Source organism: Cheilinus undulatus, linkage group 14 (genome assembly GCF_018320785.1).
Source record: "Cheilinus undulatus linkage group 14, ASM1832078v1, whole genome shotgun sequence".
Taxonomy (NCBI): Eukaryota; Metazoa; Chordata; class Actinopteri; order Labriformes; family Labridae; genus Cheilinus; species Cheilinus undulatus.
Genome location: NC_054878.1, coordinates 15,641,782 through 15,650,536, shown reverse-complemented (window position 1 = coordinate 15,650,536; position 8,755 = coordinate 15,641,782). Strand labels below are relative to the sequence as shown.

General features: G+C 39.9%; 1 pseudogene; it reads right to left on the bottom strand.

Moving 5' to 3' along the window:
- Window positions 1-3,568: 3,568 nt before the first annotated feature.
- On the bottom strand, window positions 3,569-7,205 carry LOC121521132 (annotated as a pseudogene).
- Window positions 7,206-8,755: the final 1,550 nt, after the last annotated feature.

The window sequence follows — 8,755 nt, the reverse complement described above, 5'->3', positions numbered from 1 at the left end:
GATCAACCTACCAGCCGGCCCACTAAGCGCAACTTCCTGTCAGCCAGCTTGCAAGCATCCTGGTTGACAGAAATGTAACTTCTGCCTGTCGAGCTATCTGTCAATCAGATGAGACGCACCAATCAGCACGAAGCGAGGTTTATCCTAAATATAATCCAAATGATCGGGGTAAAAAAAAAAAAAAAAAAATCACCCCCGTACAGTGAGAGCACAATAAGACACTAGCTAATGAGACACATTTGGTATTTTGAACCAGGCTGTAAACCAGTTTATTTCTAGTGTAAAAACCGGCTGTTTAACACGTGTCCAGACTGGACTTCCTGTGTTCCTGTAGCCAGCCTCAAGTGGACACTTGTGGTATTGCAATTTTTTGCACTTCCGCATTGGCTTCATGTTTTAGGACTGGAGGTTGCCGCTTGGTAAACCCCCAACTCAAAGCTAACTCCGCCCTCTTCAGGATTTAGAAAAATGCACAGAGAGAGGGCAATTTGGTACTTAGAGGAGGGAGGGGGGAAAGGATGTTTTTTTTTTGTTTTTCTTTATTAGAGGACAGGGTTTTCTAACCTGACACGTCTGGAAAACCTTCAATACTTAGCGTCTGGGAAAGGGCAGAGCCTTTGAAAAACACTCAGAGTGTGATTGGGTGAATGTTCTGTCTGTCACATCTTTACGGGCCAATCAGAGCAACAAAACACGTGACGTAGCTGTGACTGAGGTGCGCGTGCGCAGCTACCAAGGAATAACGCAAACCATGGCGACTATAGATATGTCAATGCATGACTCTTATCATTTTTGAAAAGAAAACAACTCACTGCTGTTCTTTGTTCATCTTTTAACAAAGAAATGTCTTCAATTCCTGATAAAACTGGCGCTTTGGGAGCATCCACGCTAATGTCTTCCGCCATAATTGCACCAGCCTCTTGTTGCTGCTTGCTTGCGTCACGACTCTGCTGTACCTGAAAGTACTGCCACTCGATGCTGATTGGTCCTGTCACTTTGTAACCAGGCCCAAACGGTTCAGACGGGAGCTTTGCAAGATGGATTCGCCAGTGAGGAACAAGGAAACAGGCATATCCATCTGCTTTGCAAGGTTAGCGTCACTCCTGATGTGCATAGAAAGGCATGACAAAATTTTGCTCAGAATTATTTGCATTTTTCGTGCCGTTTATTTGCAGCGCCCTAAATGTGTGAAGCCCTTAAATCCAGAAGTCAGTCACATGTAGATCTCAGTGTTTTCACAAGTTTACAGCAACCATATTCCAACATATCTAGAGTGTTGGGACACAAATTTTGGATTTCACTTTAAAAAGTTAACCCAACATAAATGTACAAGTAAAATTCAGTTGATAAAACTAATTTTCAACTGCACTATCAACTATTTTCAATTAGTTTGTTTTTACAGTGTAGGTGATAATGAGGCAGGAGGGTGAAGATCTTGATTTTCCTGAAGGTCAGGTGCTCCATGAGAAGCGTCCTGTCACGATCCAGGTTTTGATTTATTATGTTCCTGAGTTTTACAGTTTTCCTGTGTTTTTTTCCTGTGTATTTCATGTTTCTAGTTTTATTTGGTATTTTGTGAGTTAGTTTTTCTTCACATGTGTTGGTATTGGTTTCCTTTGCCCCCCTCCTAGAGTTTCTTGTATTTTGTATCTCTTCCTGGTCCAGTGTTCTTGTGCATTGTGAAGGTTCTGTTTTATTTTGTAGTTGCGTTCCCATGTGCGTGATTCTAGTTTTCTTCCCGCCTCAGTTTCCCTCCACGTTGATTTCCCTCACTAGTTTCACCTGAGTCTTGTTAGTCACACCTGTCTCTCTGTCTGCAGTCACTCCCTGTGGATTTAGGTTCTGTGTTTCTCCTTGTCTTTTGTCACATTATTGTTTGATGTCTATGTTGCCTGTCCAGTTCCTCCTTGTGTTTTTTGAGACCTGTTACCTGCTTATTTATTTTTGTGGATTGAAGTAAGTCTTGTTTAGAGTTTTTGTCCATTAAATTTGGTTTGATTCATCTGCACTTGAGTCTTCCTTTAAGTTTTTTCCCACTTCATGACACGTCCTCTGCGAGAGACAAAAGGAGAAATATGGATGTTAAACTCACAGGTTCATGAACTCACATGTCAGTGCAAAAATAATAGAAGGGACGAGACAACAAATTTACATTTCCAATGAATAAATACAGTTTACACACATATTAAACACAAAAATTTGTAGAAAACACCCTTACTGATTAATAAATACGGCACCTGCCATATGGTGTAGGGCACTTAAAAAGGCTAAAAAGAGGAAAGTCAAATTTTCCTCTCTAAGAGGACTCAAAGAGAGCACTTTGTTACACAACTTATGCCTGCTAAAAATGTTTGAAATCAAAATTGGTCCATATTGAGGGCATTTTAGAGGGCTAACTTTTGCAGTGTTTTTCTTTTTTTTTTTTTTTTTTTTTTTGGACTAACATTAGGGTACTGGGGGGCGATCACGCCCTCTCTGAGGTTCAGGTTCAGAGCTGCAAGGTCTCTTTGAGCTCTGAGAGGGACCAGAGTTTACAGCCTCTTTGGTACTAGTGGCCAGAGAAGACTCAGGATGGGTGCGCTGTTCTTCAGTTTTGGGTTTCTTGGCTGAAGTTTCAGCTTGTGGTGGAAGAGGCAGCTTTGTGCCCCGTGGTACCACCGAGGCTGAGGCAGATGGGCGGCTTGTTGCAGAAAATGAACTCTGCACTGTTTACTCACCATTCAGGATGCTGCTCCTTTGTTAGCGGATGTTAGCTCCAGCTTAATGTAATGCCTTGAAAAGTAAAGAGACAGAACAATGGTAACAGACTGCACAAGGCTGGTACTACACTATATAAATCAAACTTGTATTTGACTCATTGTTAGAGGAATTTATGATCCATGTTTCAATCAGGGCAAGCTTGGGTCATTCATTACAATCTTGTAGGCATTTTAAATACTTGACCTTCAATTAAAGTGATCATGTGAAAATGCTTCAGTCCGTATTTTCAATCAGAAACAGCCAACTGTGGTCTGCAAATCCACAAACCAATCATTCATTATTCAACTGTTACAGTTTGGTACAAACGTTTAGGTCTGAAGTTCAATTATAAGTCTACACAAACATCTACACAATCTTATAACAGTGCCAGAGTAAAAACTAGAACTAATGTAAGGCAGTCACAGTACATTACAAATAATCAATGATTAAAACGGCAATAGCTACATTTTTGCACCTTACAAACAAAAAGTATGTAGGAATCCTCAAAGATTGTAATAACCAAAAACATGCACATAACATTTTATAAATAAATGTTTTTCTGTATATTTTTAGAGCATCATATCACAAAAAACACTCCAATAACAAACTAATCTGCTATGAACAACACAATGTTTAAAAACCACATGATTCCACATCTACAGAACTCATAGTAAAATAGAATAAAGTGTATATATAGTACACAGTGTGAAAACATTTATTCTGAGTATGACATAAAACAATACTTGGAAATCAGCAACAGGAAAATCAGCTTACATCAATCTTTGCATATGTACAAATCATAAAATACTTAACAATTACAAATACTTGCTTAAATGTCTAAAAATAAGTGTCTTGACTGTGACAGAGTTAAAATCAGAGTAAAAACGTTGGGTACACTTCAGATGATCTCCTCTGTGACCCGATATCCTAAAACACACAAAAATAAGACAGAGGTTAACACAGAAAGCCACAGCAGACGGGGTTGACTAGATACACAAATGGTACTATACTGTGTCTGGTAATCTAGGTCTTCACTGGAGACTTACTGTTGAGACTCCTCACACATTCTTTGTCAACGCCCTTCACAAACTTGTCATCTAGGAGGTCTATGTTTTCAGGGAAACTCCTCTGTTGAACACAGGCATAAATTAGGTCCATCTAGAATATAACAAGAGACACAAACCTTTACTACAATGCATGCAAACAAAACCTGAACTCAGATATACAGCTGAATGTAAGTTATTCCTTATTCTCCAGATAATTTACCTCGATTCCATCAAACGTGAGCTTCATCACCGGCACAAAGGCGGTGAATTGCTTTAAATCCTTACCAGAAGGTCTTTCACCTCTTTCTGGGCTTTCAGTTTTTCATAGAAAGAGGTGGAAAACTCCCTCTTTCCACAAATCCTGGTCCAATGCAGAGGGCATCGATATCAGCGCCTGTCAAAGAAGCACAGACTCATATGAATGCAAAGTCAATGTAATACTCTTTTCATCCTAGCAGCCATTATTCTCTTTATTTTCCTGGATTTATTTCGGGGTTGTTATGCTTTGATTTGGGAAAGAGCTCAGCAGATGGAGTCACAAACTGGGGAGAAAAAGTCGGGAAAAGCATGACTGGATTTGACACAGACAACAACCTCTGTTTACAGAGTGTGCAGACATAAGTAGGGATGCAAGGTATTATCTGTGGATGTTAGCTTACAAAAGTGAATCATCATATCAGCAGATATGAAATTTCCTGCTGATATCGACAACTAATATTTTTGATATAAAAATCTGCCTGCATCAGTTGTAAATATTGGCCATATGAATGAATAAGTTTGTGGAGTTTTAGGCTGGACCAACAGACCTATGTCTGCTGAAGTCTCTTTTTTTTGGTTCTCATCGTTCCTTATATATTAAATTTTAGGTCTGAAGTACATTTAAACATCAGCACTGATACGGATATCAGGGAAAAATAACTTGTAAATATTTGGATATTGAATATCAGCAAAAATCTAATACTATGCATCTCTAGACTTAAGAACCAGGCGGTCAGCACCCCATAGGATTCATAATACTCTATATGCTCTTAAAATCATAATCAGAAACTGCTGCATACCTTTGGAGTGAGCTCCAAGATGGTAAGATCCAAATGGGAATATCTTGCCTCCAACATGATCAGTTACAACCTGCGGCAGGTTCTAAAATCACAAAAAAATGTTTGAAAAAGTATGAAACAAAATATTTTCAGCAACATAGACAGAGAAACTTTTAAAAGCGTGAAATAGGTTAAAAAGACTGAAGATATCTTACCATACTGATGCATGTTTCTGTGAGCCACTCTTTGAAGAGAGACTACAGTTTCTTGACGACTTTTTCCCTGAAAATAAAACATAAAGAGCATTTTCAAACATTGTAATCTTTAATTGAAATTTGCAACTATTACAGCCACTTTTGGTGATTCACAAACATTTTTTTTTATGTAAAGAAAAGCCATTTTCTGCTGTAGCCAGCTCAGTAAGTGCCACAAAAGCAGAGATACTTAGTCAGAGGAACAGAAATCAGTTCTACCTCTCTGTGATGTGTTTGTTTAGCAATAGCAGTAAACCACCAAATCCTCCTCTCCACACTCTCTTCACTTGGAATCTCAGGATCTGCCCTACAGTGGTTTAAGTCCTACCTCACAGGGAGATCTTTTAGAGTATCATGGAAGGGAGGAGTGTCTAAACTGCATGGCTTATCAACAGGGGTGCCTCAAGGGTCTGTGCTTGGTCCCCTACTTTTCTCAATATACACCACCTCACTTGGTGCAATCATCCGCTCCCATGGCTTTTCTTATCACTGCTATGCAGACGACACACAGCTATTCCTGTCCTTTCCACCAGATGACACAACTGTCTCAGCTCGGATCTCATCCTGCCTTGCTGATATTTCTAAATGGATGAGGGAACGTCACCTTCAGCTCAACCTGCCCAAAACGGAGCTCATTATCATCCCAGCCAGTCCCACTATGGAACCGCATATAAGTATCCAGCTTGGATCAAATAATGTCTTGCCCACTAGGTCAGCCCGGAATCTGGGTGTCATGATTGATGACCAGCTAACCTTCAAGCTCCATGTGGCCTCGATTGCTCGGTCCTGCCGTTTCGCCCTCTACAACATCAAGAGGATCAGACCCTACTTGACAGAGCATGCTACACAACTCCTGGTACAGGCTCTTATAATATCACGTATTGACTACTGTAACTCATTACTGGCAGGCCTACCTGCATGCACAGTTATACCTCTGCAGTTGATCCAGAACGCAGCAGCACGTCTGGTCTTCAACCAACCCGAGAGAGCTCATGTCACGCCTCTTTTAATCTCTCTACACTGGCTTCCAGTTGCAGCTCGCATTAAATTCAAAACTCTAATCATTGCTTACAAAGCAGTAACTAAAACTGCTCCTGTTTACCTGGAGTCCCTCATCCAGGTCTACACCCTTCTCGCCCACTACGCCAGCCAGCGAAAGGCGCCTGGTACTTCCAGCACATCATGCTCCTAAGTCACTAGCTCGACTCTTCTCCTCTGTTGTCCCTAAATGGTGGAATGAATTACCCAACTCCATTCGATCTACAGACTCCCTCTCTACTTTCAAGAGAAGGCTAAAGACCCAGCTCTTCAGAGAACACTTTGCACTTAGCTAGGCAATTCTCTACTGTTGTCCCCAGTAGTAGATTGAGTCTCAGCCAGACTATTCTCCACTGCTGCCCCCAGTGGTTGAATGAGTTTCCCAACTATAGTTAGCTCGCACTGTCCTGCTCTACTTCTGGGATTTCTTTGCCCAGCTCTTTGGGAATGATCCAGCACTTGGTACTTGGTAAATAGTTGTTGTGAAGTCTAATGAATGGCGATTAGTGATCCCACATTTTCCTTGATTCATTGTTGCTGTCTAATAACAAAAAAAAAAAACAAAAAAAAAAAAACAAAAAACAAAAAACAAACAAAAAACAAAACAAAACAAAACAAAACAAAACAAAACAAAAAAACCTCCATAAACAACATATATTTTAGGTACTCTGCCTTAAACTCTACATGGCAGCACTTGCGTCCAACTGGACCTGAAGCACTTGATGGCACTTACTGATGTTGTTTCTTCTTGTCTAGATCATTGCTTGTGTTGTTCTTGCTCTCAAATGTACGTCGCTTTGGAGAAAAGCGTCTGCTAAATGACATTGTAACATTGTAACATTGTAACAATATTAAAATGTCTCGGTAAAAGATTTATCATACCGGTGCTGGCGCTCCACGTCGTCTTCAAAAATCCCACAGGACTTTTGCTCCTTGACCAGCGCCTTGGTCTTAACCAGGTCTTTCTCCTCTGGAAAAGCCTCACTGATGGGAGGCGTGATCCCATAATAACTGGTGGTACCAGTGTTTAGCTCTATGAGATGAGCCTGGCTCTCCTTATTGAAGGTTTTACTCCCATTGAAAAGTGACATTTTTGTGTTAGTGCACAAATTATGCAACAGTCATGAAACAGTGCCCCACCTCATATTTAACAGTTTAATTTTAGATTTAATATCCGGAGTTCATTAAAGCTTGATGGGGTCTGTATGTGTGTGATGCACCCATATGATAACATTATGAACCTCTGTTGACAGAAACCCTGCAGAGCACCACCTGTCACCAGAAAAGAAGCGGCGCTACGAAGCTTCAATAGAAACATCAGCATGATAGGTTAGGTTCAAGTTAATCACTGAATATTTCAAATGTGTGCTTTAAATTTGCTATACACTCAATAACAGACTGTGGCTCTTTCACTGCATGTCATTGCCCACCTTCCTATCCCTGTTTCTGACTATCTGCAGTTCCATCTCTATAACAAATGCAAAAAAGCTCAAAATAAATATTTAGAAAGGAAGAAGAAAATAAATGTCACGTCGTCAAGCAGGCAAATTTCTGTTTGTCAACAACAATATTTGATATGATGATGAACGCTGTTTCAGAATGGACAAAGATTATGTCAGCATTGATATTTGATTTATTTTCCACACACTCAGCCTTTTCTTTAATAAGCATAGACAAAGAGTCAGGCTGATGAAGCCACCACTAGATGGCAGTATGAGTGTTTACATGTCTCCTGGCTCATAAGCTCACTGGGCCCTGAAACTCCTGCAGGTGGGTCGCAGGAAACCTCTTTCCTCATTTAAAACCATTAACTGAATTTTGAAATTTTAATTCAAAGTTTAAATGATCATAAAACACTCAATTACATGTTAAAATGCCTTTTATTATCCAAGAGTTAACATAATGCAGCCAGAACATTTAACTTACCACCTTTTAAACATTTATTTCTTGTGATAAACAGAAAGGGGCCTGAGCCCATCTTCACATACATAAATAACAGTGTCAATAATAGACAGGTATGGGTCCAAGCAGTTAGAAATCAGTGGAAATGACTGCTGTCAGAGTTCAGTAACCTGTTTGTAGAGGGAATAAAAGATTTAGGATAGCTGTTAGGTACCTGGTAATGATGACCTGAAGCCATTGCAGTGAACTTACTAGCCAAAGTATGATGAGGCTGGCTAAGAATGTTCTTTACCTTCACTTATGTCTGAGTCTGCCAAAGCAGACATAAGTCTCTTTGCCTGACTTCAATGATCTTGGAGCAGACCTTACATTATAACGTTATAACAGGAGGATTTTGATTTAAAAAAAAAAAAAAAAAAGAGTTAAGAGATAATGTTTTATCCTGTTTGGTATTAAAACCAACTTACTGTTGACCAGTGAAATTCACAGTAGATCCAGAAATACAGTAGCAATGTTTTATCCAATGAAAAAAACATAGTATTGTTTGTTATGCAAAGGAAATTTTCATAACAGGAGGAAACAAGGGCATAAGCTTCATGTTGGTGTAGTACCACTGTTTGGTCGCGAGGTGGCGACAAAGTCTGTTCTGACGGATGAGTCTGTGATCTGGTGGCAAATGAAGATGGGATTACATGCATCACCTAGCCTTCAGTGGGAAGTAATACTACTTTAGAAGTTT